This window comes from Dendrobium catenatum, unplaced genomic scaffold (genome assembly GCF_001605985.2).
Source record: "Dendrobium catenatum unplaced genomic scaffold, ASM160598v2 fragScaff_scaffold_536, whole genome shotgun sequence".
In the NCBI taxonomy this organism is placed as follows: Eukaryota; Viridiplantae; Streptophyta; class Magnoliopsida; order Asparagales; family Orchidaceae; genus Dendrobium; species Dendrobium catenatum.
Genome location: NW_021318998.1, coordinates 1,400,329 through 1,406,362, shown reverse-complemented (window position 1 = coordinate 1,406,362; position 6,034 = coordinate 1,400,329). Strand labels below are relative to the sequence as shown.

Below are 6,034 nucleotides of genomic sequence, written 5' to 3'. Positions count from 1 at the left end.
AGACTTAATACCAAACCTTTTTGGATTAATGAGCTAGGAAGTGCAATAAATCCCCCAATCATTGAGCTAAACTTTAGCTCAAACATTTATGAGCTAAAACTAAGTAAAATTCTGGCATTTTGAGCTCAATACCAAGCAACCAAGACTCACCCGAGAACACCAGAAGCCCAAGGGTCAAAACAAATTTTCATCTTGTTTTGACCCCCCCTTTGCATGCATCAAGAGGTATTAGATTTGACTTATGTTAAGAAAGGTAGGGGTAGACCTAAAAAGACTTGGTTAGAAAATATTAGGAATGACCTTTCTTTATTAGATTTAAACGAGAATTTGACTTTTAATAGGACATAATGGAGAAAAAGGATTCATGTAGCCGACCCCACGTAGTGGGATAAAGGCTTGATGTTGTTGTTGCTGTTGTTGTAGAGTACTTCATCAGGTTAATGATCTTGTGCTATATTTTTAAATATTGATATTTTGCTATATATCAAATTTATGTTTAACCTTTTTATATTTATGCAAAAAAAAAAAAAAAATCAAATTTATGTTGACTTATGCACGTGTAATGAGTTATGGCATTATTTTGTTCTTTTCTGAGGAGTAGTATCTAAAATATTTTTTGTATCACCGGTTTTTTTTTTTTTTAAGTTCGAATTCTTATATATTGTGCAATTTGAATATATATTTTTTGAATCTAGTGTTGAATATGTCATGCCAATATTTTAAGTTTTGAAGAGTTCCTCATTAAGTTTTTATTTGTAACTTTTGAAAATTTTTAGTTATTAGGAAAATGTGAGTGCTTTATCTTTCTCCATTTCACACATTTTTTTTTTTAAATTTTTTGCATGGTCATGCCATCCACTGTTGAATCAAGGTTATGTATCAGTTGCACATGTAATCCCATTCAAAATCCAATCCCGCCTGACGTGCTAGTCAGCAGCGTGACATCCATGTCACTAGATTGTATCACGTCAATATAAGAAATTTATTTGCTCTTTTTGTTTTTCTAAAATAGAAGTGTCCGGTTTTCAGAATTTTCTGGAGAGCCATCCTACTAATAGTCTAGTACTGAATAACCTTACAAATATCCTATTCAGATGTCTTTTTAGTGGTGAGACTGAAGGTTGCTTTATTTTTTGAAACGGTCCCTTGCAATAAAATGATAGAAATCTAGTAAAAATTCTCTTCAAATTTCCAAATCCTCCATCAAGCTCAATAGGTATTAGCTGTAACATGTAGCTTCCTGATGCAGTTTAGGGTTCAGGACATTAATTCAATCTATTATTTTGTGTAGAGTGCAAGCACTTCTTGGCCCACTATGAAACCCTTTTCAAGTCATGCTTGAAGTTGAAATTCATGCCTTAAGGAGGCAATTTTAAAAACGAATTCAGTTTAGACTGCTTTGATAGAAGAACTGTGTTTTTGTGCCTAATTTTTTTCTCAGAACATATAAATAAGGTTTTACTGAGGTCCATATTCATAGCCTTCTTCTGGACTCGGTCGAGTTGGCAATTTTTTTTAATCTCAAAGCCATTATAGTTTTTGTTTAATGTTTTATTCTTTTATTACTTTCTGCGAATAACCAAGTAGTTATGCTTTTCTTCTATCATCATTTCCATTAACTCTATATTCTTATGTATTTGCAGTCCTTCGTGCTGTTTTGGACGTATCCTTTTAATGTTTCACCGCCATGGTTACATTGATCCAACATTTTACATTGGGTATGTGAATATTGTTGATCAGAATTTCTAATTTGCTTATAAATATTTTGCCTGCTCGCTAGGGTTCTGTTTGGATTGGATGGAAATACAAGTAATTTATAATTTGATTATGAATCAACAACCATTGATTGAACATTTTCAACTTCATTCTATTTCATTACTCTCCAATTCCCAGCATCCAAACAGAGCCTAGTTGTTTTAGCTGAGTGATCTTTGAAAAATCATCATAAATTGTGAGTGCTGAGTTTTTTCTTATTCACATTTTGCAACAGCTCTATTTAAATTGTTTCTCTGATTTTCCTAATTGTTGGGACCATTTCTCTTATTTATAATTTGTTATCCCCAAATATATATATTTACGGAGAAAATTTAGATCTGAATGTTCCATAAAAAATTTGGGTAGAATGAATTTTAAAGCTGTTAAGATTTGTTCTTCAGATGAATACAATACACGATTTGATTGATTAATCATATATTGCACTTATCTCAAATTAAGACTTCGTTTGAGATAATTTACTTAGTGCTTTCTAAAGTAGCTTTTTATAAAAAACAATAGAATTCAAGAGAATTATAGATGTAAAGATTGTTGTTGATGCTATGATTATTAATATTATAAGTGTTTATGTTTCTCAAATAGATTTGGATATATGTTCAAAATTAAAATTTTAGAATGATTTAGAAGAATTAATACAAAAGATACCTCTTGAAGAAAAAGTTTTTATTGGAGTAGATTTAAATAGACTTTGTTCTTAGAGAGGTAGATGATTTTAAAAATATTCATGGTGGCTATGAGTTTGGAGTGACTAATGAAGGTGGTAAGGCCATATTAGATTTTTCTATAGCTTATGACTTTGCAATTGCTAATTTCTTATTTAAAAAAAGATATAAAATCTAATCACTTATAGGAATAGATATAGTAAAATTTAGATGGATTACCTTCTTATAAGAAAAAAAGAGATTGTTTAGATTGTAAAGTTATTCTGAGTGAAAGTTTTTATACCCAAAATTTGTTTATAGTTTTGGCTATTAAGATGAAGTGATAGAATATAAAACATAAAGTAAAACATTGTTCTAGGATTAGATGGGTGCTTTTAAAGAATATTAATAAGAAAAATTTTGAGAGTAAGATTCTAGATCTTAAGATTTTGTCTGTGTATGAGGAAGCTAATGTTATATGAAAAATGTAACTAGTGATATTAAGAATGTTGCAAAAATGTGCTTGGAGTATCAAAGAGAAAAGCTCATAATAGTAAGTAAAACAATTGGTGGTGTAATCAAAATGTGCATGAAAAGATAAAAAAATAAGAAAATTTATTATAAAAATTAATTTAGAGATAAAAATTCTGATAATTGGAAAATATATAAAGAGGCCTGTAAGAAGTCTAAGAAAGCACTATGCCATGCAAAGATTTTAACTTTTAATGATTTATATAATAAATTAGATACTAATGAGGGTGAAAGATATATGTATAAGTTAGCCAAATAAAGAGATAGAAGTAGTAAGGATTTAGTGTAAGTGAAGTGCATTAAGGATGAAAAGAAAAAGTTACTTTTATTTGAATAAGATATTTAACCAAGGTGGATGAGATATTTTGCTAAACTTTTGAATGAAGATTTTGAGAATACGATTGTCTTTAATGACCTTAACATCTTAAATGAAAATAAAGATTTTTGTTTTTACCAATGTATTAGTAAAACTGAAGTTATAGAGGCTTTAAAAAAAATGAAGTGTGGAAAAGCTGTTGGACCTGATGATATTCCTATAGAGGTGTGGAAATGTTTAGGAGATGAAGGAATTTCTTGGCTTACTAAGCATTTTAATATTATTTTGAAGACTAAAAATATGTCAGATGAGTGGAGAACGAGTGTGTTGATTCATATTTTTTTTAAAGAATAAAGGTGATGCGCAAGATTGGGCGAATTATAGAGGAATTAAGTTAATGTGTCATACTCTAAAACTTTGGGAGAGAGTTATGGAGCATAGGTTATGACGTGATACTAATTTTTCTCAAAATCAATTTGGAATTCATGCCGGATAGGTCTACTATGGAAGTTATACATTTATTAAGAGGTTTGATGGAGAAGTATAGAGAGAATAAGGAGGGTCTTCATATGATATTTATTGATTTAGAGAAAGCATATGATAAAGTTCCAAGAGAAGTGCTATGGAAAGTTCTAGAAAGAAAGGAGTTGATAATGCTTATATTCAAGTCATTAGGGATATGTATGTTGGTGATATTACTTGTTTTCAAACACAAGGTGGTTCGACCAAATATTTTACTATTTTTGTTGGATTACATCAGGGATCAACCTTAAGCTCATATTATTATTTTTTTATTTATCCTTAAGCTCATATCTTTTTGCTTTAGTCATGGATGTTCTCACTAGACATTTGCAAGAGGTTGTATCCTGGTGTATGCTTTTTGCTGATGATATTCTTCTTGTTGATAAGACTAGAGAGGGAGTTGAAGCTAAACTTGAATTATGGAGGTCAATCTTAGAGTCTAAAGGTTTTCATTTGAGTATATCTAAAACTGAATAAATAGAGTGAAATTTTAGTATTAATAGATATAGTGGAGGATTTGTGACTTTGGACGATCAACTCATTAATAAGAGTACATGTTTTAGATATCTTCGATCTATTGTGAAGAGTAATGGTGAAATAGATGGAGATATTATTAGCATAATTCAAGTTGAATGGTTGAAGTGGAGTAATGCATCTGACTTGTTGCGTGATAGAAAAGTCCCCCTCAACCTTAAGGGAAATTCTATAAGATGGTGGTGAGACTTGCAATGCTTTATGGTGCAGAATGTTGGCCATTAAAAAAGAAACATAATTTTAAGTGTTGCAGAGATGAGGATGCTTTGGTGGATGAGTGGCTTTACGTTTAGAGGCAGGATACGAAATGAGCATATACGTGAAAAGGTTGGAGTAGCTCTAGTGGAAGATAAGATTAAAGAGAATCGCCTTAAATGGTTTGGTAACATAAAACGGCGGCCTTCTAAAGACCCAATTAGAAAAATAGATGGATTAGATTTGACTTATATTAAGAAAGGTTGAGGTATGTCTAAAAAGACTTGATTATAAAATATTAGAAATGACCTTTCTTTTTTAGATTTAAATGAGAATTTGACTCTTAACAAACCAAAATGGAGAAAAAGGATTCATGTAGCCGACCCCATGTAGTGGATAAATGCTTGATGTTGTTGTTGTTATTGTTGTTTTTAAAACAGCTTTTTAGTATAAAAATTTCTTAGTTCAATAATTTTTTGTACTAAAAAATTGCTTTGAAAAGCAGTTAGAAGGCTGTTTCAATACATTTAGTAAAGAAAAATTTGTTGTCCTTCTCTGACTTGCACAGTGTCAGTTACATAACTAATATTTTCCAGTTTCCATATCAGCATTGAAATTTCATATTTGAAATTCTCCATTTTACATTCCTGCAAATTTGGAAACCTTGACACTGTCAGATTCGCTTATGACATTGTACATATATTCTGAGAAGGGAAGGAGGGCTCCCTCCACATCACTTGAAGGCAACAAGATGATGTACCAGAGCAGAACCCCTCATGGTTCACAAGTATAATTTTATAACTTCAGCTTATCTTTTCAAACTAGAGGCGTAAAAAGAGAGAAATTCTCTCTTCACCAGCATATATTTTATTCCTGGCAATGTAAACTTTAGCAGCCATTCAGTCATTGTTTGCGTACATTTGGACTGACCTGCTGTGAAACATTTCTTCTTCAACTATTTTTGAAAACCTTTAAATTTGTTACTGTTTGACTATGTAGAATATAGTGTTTTTTTCTGTATATTTTTTTCATCTTTTTCGTAAATGTCTGAACCATTCCAGATCTGAACTGTTTCTGGTCAACTTGATTTCCCATCTCCATTAGGATCTTAAATTTTAGGTTTTGTTTGATTCCATCTTTCTTCACCTTAATTCTCAGAAAAAAATTGTTTGATTTCTATAGATTATATGCTTTGAAAATTATTGTCTTTGCTATTCGCACTTTATCTATTATTTCATCTGATTAGATGCCTTTAAGGCATGATTTGGGCAGCTATTAGTACTCTTTAATGGGTCTACTCGAGTAGTTTCGGCCTAATCGAGCTAAGCTCGTTTAATTCCTATTGAGCTCAAATTTGAGCCTGTTCGCAAATTTTTAGGTTTGAGCTTGGCTTGATTGCCCAAGCTCGATGTGAGCTTGTTAATGAGTTGAATTCGAATTGGCTCGTGAGCTAATTCGCTTACTTATTCATTTTAAAAATATTTTCAAACAAAGGATTTGCTCATTGAATTAAAGAGCAGGG

The 6,034-nt window shown here is 31.0% G+C and overlaps 1 long non-coding RNA gene across 1 annotated transcript; it reads left to right on the top strand.

The window, feature by feature from the left end:
• The first annotated feature begins 1,236 nt into the window (after positions 1 to 1,236).
• LOC110107965 lies at positions 1,237 to 5,645 on the top strand. The gene is made up of 2 exons (XR_002304420.2): positions 1,237 to 1,663; positions 5,190 to 5,645. It is a non-coding gene; the product is annotated as an uncharacterized LOC110107965 (long non-coding RNA).
• Positions 5,646 to 6,034: the final 389 nt, after the last annotated feature.